Consider the following 12,612-nt stretch of genomic DNA (forward strand, 5'->3'; position numbering starts at 1 on the left):
CAGGCCCTAGTAACGTCTCTAATATGCGGGAACCTTCACCGCCAGAGCCACGCGAAATCCCACAGTATGAACCTACTGGTAATTTCGCTCTAAAACAAGCCGCCGAGCTTGTCCCTAGATTCGACGGAACTTCGTCTTCCGTCCTACAATTCATACGTGCATGCAAACGCGCGCGTGACACCGTACCGGCCACTGCAGAGCGTGCCCTCACGAAATTGCTCTGCAATAAACTCCACGATCGTGCTTATGCCGCTATAGAAGGCGAGCACATAGTCACAATTTCTGCACTATGCGAAAAGTTACGTACAGTACTGGGCCCGTACAAATTCGTGGACCAGTACCGTGGCGATCTCGCAAGTGTACTCCAAGCTCCAAACGAGCACATCTTAGACTTCATCAATCGCGTTAAAGACCTTCGAACCGCGATTCAAGATGCCACAGATATTGGCCTTGATTACGAAGAACTAGATCGCTTCGTAGTAGATTGTTTTCTACGAGGCCTCCTTCCCCAGCTGCGTGCCGAAGTGCTTCATTGCCCTTCGCGAAATCCTGCCACTGTTTTCGAAGCAGCCATCTCTGCTTACAGGCAGTATGAGTCAGACCAGACTCGTCGACGAGAACTGATCCGCGAAGAAAAACGAGTCAGCTTCTCTGATAACCGGCCGTATCGCCAGCGTTCCACGTACGAGTCCCCTCGTGACAATCCAGAGCGAACTCAAGAACGCCGCGATAACAGACCGGACTCGTCTCAGCAGTCCTCGAGAAACTTAAACCGGGACTCTTATCGCTCCCCGACGCCGCAACGGCGATGGGAAAATAATCCTCGCGACCAAAACACGTACCGCGATGGTCGCACAGATCGCCCCTCAAGCCCTAACAAATTTTGCAACTACTGCAAAGTCCCCGGGCACGATATTCACGAGTGCCGTAAGCGCGCTTTTAATAATAATAGGAGGTCGGGAAACGAGTCCGGCCTCCCGACCGAAGCCAACCCCAGGCGGGAGGCCGCATCTTCAACCCAAACTACAGCCCGCACCCAAACAGCTATCCGGACGAACGACCAGTCCGACGATTCGTCTCAGCAGTAAATCTTGCTGCAGACTCACCAATTCCGCGCGTAAAAATCTCCGCCCCTCAATTACAAAAGAAGTGTGAATTTTTGTTGGACACGGGTTCGGAGATCAATTTAATTCGTGCGTCAAGTCTAGAACCAAATCTACCTATAGATCATACAAACACTATAGAAGTCCAAGGAATAACCGAGGGATCCATTCCAACTCTCGGTCAAATTAAAATACACTTACAGGGTCAAAACCCTATCGAATTTCATGTCTTGGAAGAAAACTTCCCAATTAACATCGACGGAATCCTCGGTTCTCCCTTCTTCAGAACAGGAGCCGAGATCTCCTTTGCGAATGAATACATTATGATAGGAAACATTCGGGTTCCCTTCTCGAACCCTTGCGCGCCCACGGCTGAGCCTCGCGATAAATTGGCAGCAGAGGTTATTTCAATGCCTTCGTCTATGACCAATGATCTCGTTAAAACTCCAGCCGTCGAGCGTGAGGAACATTCGGCAAGGAACGTTCGAGTGTCTTCCTCAAATCCTCGTGCACCCGCGGTCAGACCTTGCAGAGCTCCGGTGACGGAGGTTATTTCAATGCCTCCTCGGGATTCGATCGAGTGCTCCCTAGAGAAAAACGCCGTGAAAAGCCGGCCGGAATCGAAGGAGACTCGAGAGATATCGGAGTACACTGCGAGAAGTCGGGTCGTGGAGCGTGAGGACCGAGTCCGAACAAAGACTCCTCCGAACTCCGAAGAATTCGTCCTCGAACCTCGTACCGTTGCGTGCATAGCGGTCGACGTCGAAGGACCCAAACAGGGATATATCCGCCGTGTTAATGTAGCGCCGGATGTATTCCTGGGTGACTGCGTTGTCACCAATCGTAAAGGCAAAGCGAGCCTCCGGTGTTTTAACACCTCGTCGGAAAGAGTTTCATTTCGATTGCCCCCATTGGAGATGGAAGAAATCGAGTCGTACTCTTCCGACCTTTCTAATTCCGGGTATCATCCCGACGTATTCGGTAACCATCCCGACCTTACTAATTCCGGGAACCATCCCGACGTATTCGGTAACCATCCCGACCTTTCTAATTCCGGGTATCATCCCGACGTATTCGGTAACCATCCCGACCTTTCTAACTCCGGTAACCAGCCCGATTCTCATACTAACTCCGGTAACCAGCCCGATCCTTATTCTAACTCCGGTAACCAGCCCGATCATTATACTAACTTCGGTAACCAGCCCGATCATTATACTAACTCCGGTAACCAGCCCGATTCTCATACTAACTCCGGTAACCAGCCCGATTCTTATACTAACTCCGGTAACCAGCCCGATTCTTATTCTAACTCCGGTAACCATCCCGACGCATTCGGTAACCATCCCGACCTTTTCAATTCCGGTAACCATCCCGACGTATTCGGTAACCATCCCGACAATTTTAATCCAGAGTCCAAAGAAGACTCCCGCGAATTCAAACCTATGAAGGTTTATTCTACAAGCTCCGGTATCAAGTCCGATTGTTTCTATTCCGAGTCTAGGTTGAAAGGAAATGTCCCCGCCTTTGATTCTCTAAAGACGACAGAACGTCTACATAAAATAAAGCATAAAACTCTACCTCGTATAGACCGAGCATACGAGTCGATCATAAAAGATCATCCCGCGATAATTTCTAAATCAGAGTCAAAGAGAGTCTATATTTCATTTCAAAAACCTACCTCTGATTTTTCGCCGGAACATGATCTCTTCCAGTCTCAACGGTCAAGTATCCGTGCACCGCAAAGCGAGTTTCATCCATCTAGGAATTATACGTCTGTAAAATACGCGTCAGCAAAAAGGAGAAACAAATTTCGTATTATACTATACCTCTGCGATAACCCGCGAACATTGATTGTAGCGTCTCCTGCGATTTGCGATAAGAAACCCTCCCAGGAGATTTCATTACAGTCCTCCGCTGACGCGAAATTAGAATCCGCGATAATCACGCGTCCGGTCAACACCGATAAGCGAGCGAAATCCGAAACCCAGCGTCGACAGAATCTCCTTCCACCGCCGGAAGATACAGAACAAACAACAGCAGCACTTCGAAGAAGTTCCTACAGCCAGAATCCCAGTCTGTTCCCAGCCGCCTACCACATCGTGTCCAGTATCCACAAACACAATCAACATGTGCGGACACTTACAACCGGCGAGACCATCGGCGAACAAAGCCGGAGACTTCATCTACAGATACCAGGGAATATTCTGCTACAATGGCAGACACAGAATCTCCCTAAATGGCAGAGAACTATGCCTTGCCTGCAGCCTCACTGCGGTAGTCAGGAGGGTCATCGTATACACGCACGTTCTTACAAGGAAAAGGAAGAACGCATGCGACGCGTGTACAAAACCCATACTGAGGGAAACCCCAATATTGGAATGCATCCACTGCAGTTTCCTCCTCGCACTGGATCGGGCAGCAACAGACACTGCCAGAATAAGAAGAGAAAGAGGCGAAATTCTCACGGACGACGAAGAAGAGGACGAAAACTCAAGCACCTCTTCCTCGGACGAAGACACCAATACTCAAGCAAATTAGAGATGCAGAGTGTTTGTGCCAAAGCCGTAATCTCGTCACCTGAGACAAAAGTGACAGTGACACCAGTGATTCCCCACCCACCCAAAGCCCCAATTATGCAAAATGAACAAAGCGAAATAAGTTGCATAAAACCAGCCCCAGCCCCACGTGCCGACACCGACAACATTTCAGTGCGACCAGTGTTTCGTACAAATATAGGAAATACTCGCCGAGAACTGTGCTCCCTGCGCGGAGTACCTCCGGACGATGCGTCGCATGAATGAGTGTGTGATCGAGTGTTGAGCGAGAAATTTCTTCCTTGTAAGAAATTTCTTTTCAGCGTTGGGAGGTGTTACGTCGTCCGATGTACGACGTTGGCCTTGTACACACACTATGTATACAAGGTCTGATCTACATAAGATCCATACACCGTCCCCTAGACATAAGAACATAATATTAAGATCTCATTTATTCTATTGTTCTAATCCTTATCTCCGTCTCTACCCATCACCATAACTTCACCTTGATCAACACCTTACCTCAGTTTCAACCCATCACCACGACACATAATGCAATAAAGTATTGCATCACTCTGGAAGCATCTAGAAGCTTCTAGAAACGTCGAGAAGTCCAAAGACTGCTGCATCAGCAGTCCCACGCTCGTAGAGGGCAATAGGACAGCCACGAGACTGCAGCGTCAGCAGAAATGCACGTGCAGTCCCCGGGAGCGAAGACGCTGCTGCGTCAGCGGTTCTCCCACTCCGACGACTGAAGAACAAAGAGACTGCAGCGTCAGCTATCCCCACTCCGAACGAAGGAGGCAAGGCAGAGCAGGCGCTTGCATCAGTCCGCCTCCATCTCGCGACTCGAGCAGTCCGCCTTCAGCCAGCGACTCGCACAGACGTGCCTACCTGGCCTCAGAGTCAGTCCGGCTTCTTCCGACTTCAAGAGCAGACGTGTTCAGTCTAGCTCCGCGATAGTGAAGTGTGTCGATCCTTCACTCCTAATTCCAATTCCAATTCCAACTCTAACTCAACTCAACTCAAGTCCTAATTCTCATACATTATTCCTATAACATATTACAATATCCATTATTCATTAATCCAATTACTACTCCTATTATAATATTACTTACATATTGTATACCAGTGTACTTACCAGTTCTTATTTAATATATCGTTGTTATACCAGTGCTTCGATCTTGTTATTCTTGTGTTAGTTCAACACCATCTTCCAATTCAGTTCTTGCATCGAATATATTAAACTCGTGACATATCCGGACTTGGTCTAAAGTGCGCAGTGGAAACGCTGAGCCGCCAATAAGGAATTTGAAGCGAGTCATAGAGAAGTTCTCGTGCCACGTCTAGAATTGGTCTAAAGAGCGCAGTGGAAACGCTGAGCCGCCACTATAGACGTGAAGCGAGTTAACTACCTAAAAGGTTAACAACAAATGGAAGTTCATTTTCATTATATTATTAATATTCCATCATTACTATTCCTTACCTATGCGACGCCCACGTCGAGCGGGACGCAAGTATCAACTTGCTAAATTGAGACGCGCGTTGAGAAATAAAGCGGTGCTCGATCAAATCATTGCCACTACCGAGTGGACAGAACTTCTGGGAACCACCGAGCACATTCCGTGTGACGCGTCCGATTACGTTTCTGTATACGGTTGCCCTTGCAACCCTCCTAAAGAGGTCAACCACGCGGACCTCTCGCGAGCTCCGACGCCAGTTCTACATCCGGTCGATTGTCCAGAGGTGATCGACATAGCCGACGACGACGACAGCCGAGACACGATCATCGTTCCCAGGGTCCGTTGCCGAATCATCCGTGACGTTCCTCTGCCAGCTCATCAACGTGTCGTCTTGCGGCCAGCATCCAAGGCCACTAACGTCGTCCCGAACCGAGCAGCAGCAACTCTGCCAGATCTTCCCCACCTCGAGGACATCTGTATAGAAGATCCGATGTACGACACCTACTGTCAGTACCGCCAGTTCCTGCTGCAACAATATTATTAGGCGTTAATACAACATTGCGGTGAGTCGTATAATATCTTGTATAATTGTTGAATCCTGTAAACTCACCGTTCTCGTTGCATCCTCTCGCGCGCGATTCTTGTCGGGACACTCCTTGTAACCGCGTCGGACGTTCTTTTCTTGACTGCATCCATAGCAATATCGGTTGTCCTAGTGCATATGACAGCCCGCGGCTGTCTCGGCACGAAAGACCACTCCTCATTTTAATCTTCATATCTCCACCGTCCGTCTGTCACTGTTCTCTTTTCTCTCTCCTGGTACCTGTAACAAAAACACAGTGACGGACGTGACACTGAAATGTTGTCGGTGTCGGCACGTGGGGCTGGGGCTGGTTTTGTGCAATTTATTTCGCTTTGTTCATTTTGCATAATTGGGTTTTGGGTGGGTGGGGAATCACTGGTGTCACTGTCACTTTTGTCTCAGGTGACGAGATTACGGCTTTGGCACAAACACTCTGCATCTCTAATTTGCTTGAGTATTGGTGTCTTCGTCCGAGGAAGAGGTGCTTGAGTTTTCGTCCTCTTCTTCGTCGTCCGTGAGAATTTCGCCTCTTTCTCTTCTTATTCTGGCAGTGTCTATTGCTGCCCGATCCAGTGCGAGGAGGAAACTGCAGTGGATGCATTCCAATATTGGGGTTTCCCTCAATATGGGTTTTGTACACGCGTCGCATGCGTTCTTCCTTTTCCTTGTAAGAACGTGCGTGTATACGATGACCCTCCTGACTACCGCAGTGAGGCTGCAGGCAAGGCATAGTTCTCTGCCATTTAGGGAGATTCTGTGTCTGCCATTGTAGCAGAATATTCCCTGGTATCTGTAGATGAAGTCTCCGGCTTTGTTCGCCGATGGTCTCGCCGGTTGTAAGTGTCCGCACATGTTGATTGTGTTTGTGGATACTGGACACGATGTGGTAGGCGGCTGGGAACAGGCTGGGATTCTGGCTGTAGGAACTTCTTCGAAGTGCTGCTGTCGTTTGTTCTGTATCTTCCGGCGGTGGAAGGAGATTCTGTCGACGCTGGGTTTCGGATTTCGCTCGCTTATCGGTGTTGACCGGACGCGTGATTATCGCGGATTCTAATTTCGCGTCAGCGGAGGACTGTAATGAAATCTCCTGGGAGGGTTTCTTATCGCAAATCGCAGGAGACGCTACAATCATTGTTCGCGGGTTATTGCAAAGGTATAGTATAATACGAAATTTGTTTCTCCTTTTTGCTGACGCGTATTTTACAGACGTATAATTCCTAGATGGATGGAAATCGCTTTGCGGTGCACGGATACTTGACCGTTGAGACTGGAAGAGATCATGTCCCGGCGAAAAATCAGAGGTAGGTTTTTGAAATGAAATATAGACTCTCTTTGACTCTGATTTAGAAATTATCGCGGGATGATCTTTTATGATCGACTCGTATGCTCGGTCTATACGAGGTAGAGTTTTATGCTTTATTTTATGTAGACGTTCTGTCGTCTTTAGAGAATCAAAGGCGGGGACATTTCCTTTCAACCTAGACTCGGAATAGAAACAATCGGACTTGATACCGGAGCTTGTAGAATAAACCTTCATAGGTTTGAATTCGCGGGAGTCTTCTTTGGACTCTGGATTAAAATTGTCGGGATGGTTACCGAATACGTCGGGATGGTTACCGGAATTGAAAAGGTCGGGATGGTTACCGAATGCGTCGGGATGGTACCCGGAATTAGAAAGGTCGGGATGGTTACCGAATACGTCGGGATGATACCCGGAAGTAGAATGGTCGGAAGAGTACGACTCGATTTCTTCCATCTCCAATGGGGGCAATCGAAATGAATCTCTTTCCGACGAGGTGTTAAAACACCGGAGGCTCGCTTTGCCTTTACGATTGGTGACAACGCAGTCGCCCAGGAATACATCCGGCGCTACATTAACACGGCGGATATATCCCTGTTTAGGTCCTTCGACGTCGACCGCTATACACGCAACGGTACGAGGTTCGAGGACGAATTCTTCGGATTTCGGAGGAGTCTTTGTTCGGACTCGATCCTCACGCTCCACGATCCGACTTCTCGCAGTGTACTCCGATATCTCTCGAGTCTCCTTCGATTCCGGCCGGCTTTTCACGGCGTTTTTCTCTAGGGAGTACTCGATCGAATCCCGAGGAGGCATTGAAATAACCTCCGTCACCGGAGCTCTGCAAGGTCTGACCGCGGGTGCACGAGGATTTGAGGAAGACACTCGAACGTTCCTTGCCGAATGTTCCTCACGCTTGGCGGCTGGAGTTTTAACGAGATCGTTGGTCATAGACGAAGGCATTGAAATAACCTCTGCTGCCAATTCATCGCGAGGCTCAGCCGTGGGCGCGCAAGGGTTCGAGAAGGGAACCCGAATGTTTCCTATCGTTATGGATTGATTCGCAAAGGAGATCTCGGCTCCTGTTCTGAAGAAGGGAGAACCGAGGATTCCGTCGATGTTAATTGGGAAGTTTTCTTCCAAGACATGAAATTCAATAGGGTTTTGACCCTGTAAGTGTATCTTAATTTGACCGAGAGTTGGAATGGATCCCTCGGTTATTCCTTGGACTTCTATAGTGTTCGTATGATCTATAGGTAGATTTGGTTCTAGACTTGACGCACGAATTAGATTGATCTCCGAACCCGTGTCCAACAAAAATTCACACTTCTTTTGTAATTGAGGGGCGGAGATTTTTACGCGCGGAATTGGTGAGTCTGCAGCAAGATTTACTGCTGAGACGAATCGTCGGACTGGTCGTTCGTCCGGATAGCCGTTTGGGTGCGGGCTGTAGTTTGAGTTGAAGATGCGGCCTCCCGCCTGGGGTTGGCTTCGGTCGGGAGGCCGGACTCGTTTCCCGACCTCCTATTATTATTGAAAATGCGCTTACGGCACTCGTGAATATCGTGCCCGGGGACTTTGCAGTAGTTGCAAAATTTGTTAGAGCTTGAGGGGCGATCTGTGCGACCATCGCGGTACGTGTTTGGGTCGCGAGGATTATTTTCCCATCGCCGTTGCGGCGTCGGGGAGCGATAAGAGTCCCGGTTTAAGTTCCTTGAGGACTGCTGAGACGAATCCGGTCTGTTATCGCGGCGTTCTTGAGTTCGCTCTGGAATGTCACGAGGGGACTCGTACGTGGAACGCTGGCGATACGGCCGGTTATCAGAGAAGCTGACTCGTTTTTCTTCGCGGATCAGTTCTCGTCGACGAGTCTGGTCTGACTCATACTGCCTGTAAGCAGAGATGGCTGCTTCGAAAACAGTGGCAGGATTTCGCGAAGGGCAATGAAGCACTTCGGCACGCAGCTGGGGAAGGAGACCTCGTAGAAAACAATCTACTACGAAGCGATCTAGTTCTTCGTAATCAAGGCCAATATCTGTGGCATCTTGAATCGCGGTTCGAAGGTCCTTAACGCGATTGATGAAGTCTAAGATGTGCTCGTTTGGAGCCTGGAGTACACTCGCGAGATCGCCACGGTACTGGTCAACGAATTTGTATGGGCCCAGTACTGTTCGTAATTTCTCGCATAGTGCAGAAATTGTGAATATGTGCTGGCCTTCTATAGCGGCATAAGCACGATCGTGGAGTTTATTGCAGAGCAATTTCGTGAGGGCACGCTCTGCAGTGGCCGGTACGGTGTCACGCGCGCGTTTGCATGCGCGTATGAATTGCAGGACGGAAGACGAAGTTCCGTCGAATCTAGGGACAAGCTCGGCGGCTTGTTTTAGAGCGAAATTGCCAGTAGGTTCATACTGTGGGATTTCGCGTGGCTCTGGCGGTGAAGGTTCCCGCATATTAGAGACGTTACTAGGGCCTGGTGTAGGCGATTGTTGACGTAGGCTTTGACTCGTGATTTGGATGTTATGAAGCTCTTTTCGTATTTCGTCGAGCATATTCTTTTGGTTTTGTGCGTCTTCTTCATATTTGAGACGCAATTTGGCAATAAAATCAGTTTCTTCTTTGAGATATTGCTCTCTACGGGCGAGGTCTTGCGCGTAAAGGAGTAACTCTTCCTCGGTCATTGGAGGAAGGTCTGCGTTAGGATCTGCTCGGAGATCCTTTTGAGATCGCGTGATTGGGCGAGACATTTTGAAAGATATGAATGGGATTTAAGAAATGTGAACTTCGTACTGACACGCGTCGGGGCCTATTAATGCAAATATCGGCGACCACTTCGATGTCCTACCGACTGCGCCAAATTTGTCACGGCCGTCACTGTGTTTTTCTTACAGGTACGAGGAGAGAGAAAAGAGAACAGTGACAGACGGACGGTTGAGATATTATGATTAAAATGAGGAGTGGTCTTTCGTGCCGAGACAGCCGCGGGCTGTCATATGCACTAGGACAACCGATATTGCTATGGATGCAGTCAAGAAAAGAACGTCCGACGCGGTTACAAGGAGTGTCCCGACAAGAATCGCGCGCGAGAGGATGCAACGAGAACGGTGAGTTTACAGGATTCAACAATTATACAAGATATTATACGACTCACCGCAATGTTGTATTAACGCCTAATAATATTGTTGCAGCAGGAACTGGCGGTACTGACAGTAGGTGTCGTACATCGGATCTTCTATACAGATGTCCTCGAGGTGGGGAAGATCTGGCAGAGTTGCTGCTGCTCGGTTCGGGACGACGTTAGTGGCCTTGGATGCTGGCCGCAAGACGACACGTTGATGAGCTGGCAGAGGAACGTCACGGATGATTCGGCAACGGACCCTGGGAACGATGATCGTGTCTCGGCTGTCGTCGTCGTCGGCTATGTCGATCACCTCTGGACGATCGACCGGATGCAGAACTGGCGTCGGAGCTCGCGAGAGGTCCGCGTGGTTGACCTCTTTAGGAAGGCTGCAAGGGCAACCGTATACAGAAACGTAATCGGACGCGTCACACGGAATGTGCTCGGTGGTTCCCAGAAGTTCTGTCCACTCGGTAGTGGCAATGATTTGATCGAGCACCGCTTTATTTCTCAACGCGCGTCTCAATTTAGCAAGTTGATACTTGCGTCCCGCTCGACGTGGGCGTCGCATGGGTAAGGAATAGTAATGATGGAATATTAATAATATAATGAAAATGAACTTCCACTTGTTATTAACCTTTTTGGTAGTTAACTCGCTTCACGTCTATAGTGGCGGCTCAGCGTTTCCACTGCGCACTTTAGACCAATTCTAGACGTGGCACGAGAACTTCTCTATGACTCGCTTCAAATTCCTTATTGGCGGCTCAGCGTTTCCACTGCGCACTTTAGACCAAGTCCGGATACGTCACGAGTATAATACATTCAATGTAAGAACTGAACTGGAAGATGGTGTTGAACTAACACAAGAATAACAAGATCGAAGCACTGGTATAACAACGATATATTAAATAAGAACTGGTAAGTACACTGGTATACAATATGTAAGTAATATTATAATAGGAGTAGTAATTGGATTAATGAATAATGGATATTGTAATATGTTATAGGAATAACGTATGAGAATTAGGACTTGAGTTGAGTTGAGTTAGAGTTGGAATTGGAATTGGAATTAGGAGTGAAGGATCGACACACTTCACTTTCGCGGAGCTAGACTGAACACGTCTGCTCTTGAAGTCGGAAGAAGCCGGACTGGCACGTCCGTGCGAGTCGCTCGCTTGGAGCGGACCGTTCGAGTCGCTGTCTGGAGGCGGACTAATGCAAGCGTCCGCTCTGCCTTGCCTCCTTCGTTCGGAGTGGGGATAGCTGACGCTGCAGTCTCTTTGTTCTTCAGTCGTCGGAGTGGGAGAACCGCTGACGCAGCAGCGTCTTCGCTCCCGGGGACTGCACGTGCATTTCTGCTGACGCTGCAGTCTCGTGGCTGTCCTATTGCCCTCTACGAGCGTGGGACTGCTGATGCAGCAGTCTTTGGACTTCTCGACGTTTCTAGAAGCTTCTAGATGCTTCCAGAGTGATGCAATACTTTATTGCATTATGTGTCGTGGTGATGGGTTGAAACTGAGGTAAGGTGTTGATCAAGGTGAAGTTATGGTGATGGGTAAAGACGGAGATAAGGATTAGAACAATAGAATAATGAGATCTTAATACTATGCTCTTATGTCTAGGGGACGGTGTATGGATCTTATGCAGATCAGACCTTGTATACATAGTGTGTGTACAAGGCCAACGTCGTACATCGGACGACGTAACACCTCCCAACGCGGAAAAGAAATTTCTTACAAGGAAGAAATTTCTCGCTCAACACTCGATATCACACTCATTCATGCGATGCATCGTCCGGGGGTACTCCGCGCAGGGAGCACAGTTCTCGGCGAGTATTTCCTATATTTGTACGAAACACTGGTCGCACTGAAATGTTGTCGGTGTCGGCACGTGGGGCTGGGGCTGGTTTTGTAATGTCCGACAAGTCGTATTCGCAATGTTCATTTTTCGACTGTCTTTTCTCGGGGTTTAGGGTGGGTGAGGAATCACTTTGTTCACTAACACTTTCACTTGCACTTTTCCTGTATCTTGCTGCATACGTGTAAGTATTGTCCTTTTGCTTCAGGAAGATGAAGAATCTTGTGAGGGAGCTCCATACGGCGACTGCTAGATGCAAACTCCATCCGTAAAGTGAGTGCAATGCAATACCATTGATTATGGTACTTATGATAGTCTTTATTGTTCGGATTGCTATATATATTCCTAGCACTCCGGCACTGATTGAACCAAATGTGGTGAATCCTGACCACAGTTTTTGTGCTGTTGACTCCGCTATCTGTTGCAGGGAGTTTTCGTCAAGCAGGTTGAACATATTAACGTTTCCTGTTGCGTAATCTCTGCCGGATGCTCCTTGGGCGATAGAATTTATTACGGCCACTCTTTCCACTGGAAACATGATGTGGTCCTGTAGTTTGTTGAGATCCTCTTGGGAATAAATTCCGCCTGTTGCGATATTTGTTGGATCCACGTACTTCCACGTGGGTTTGATGAGCGGTTGTAATGTTGCTGGGG

This window comes from Lasioglossum baleicum, chromosome 2, assembly GCF_051020765.1.
Source record: "Lasioglossum baleicum chromosome 2, iyLasBale1, whole genome shotgun sequence".
NCBI lineage: Eukaryota > Metazoa > Arthropoda > Insecta > Hymenoptera > Halictidae > Lasioglossum > Lasioglossum baleicum.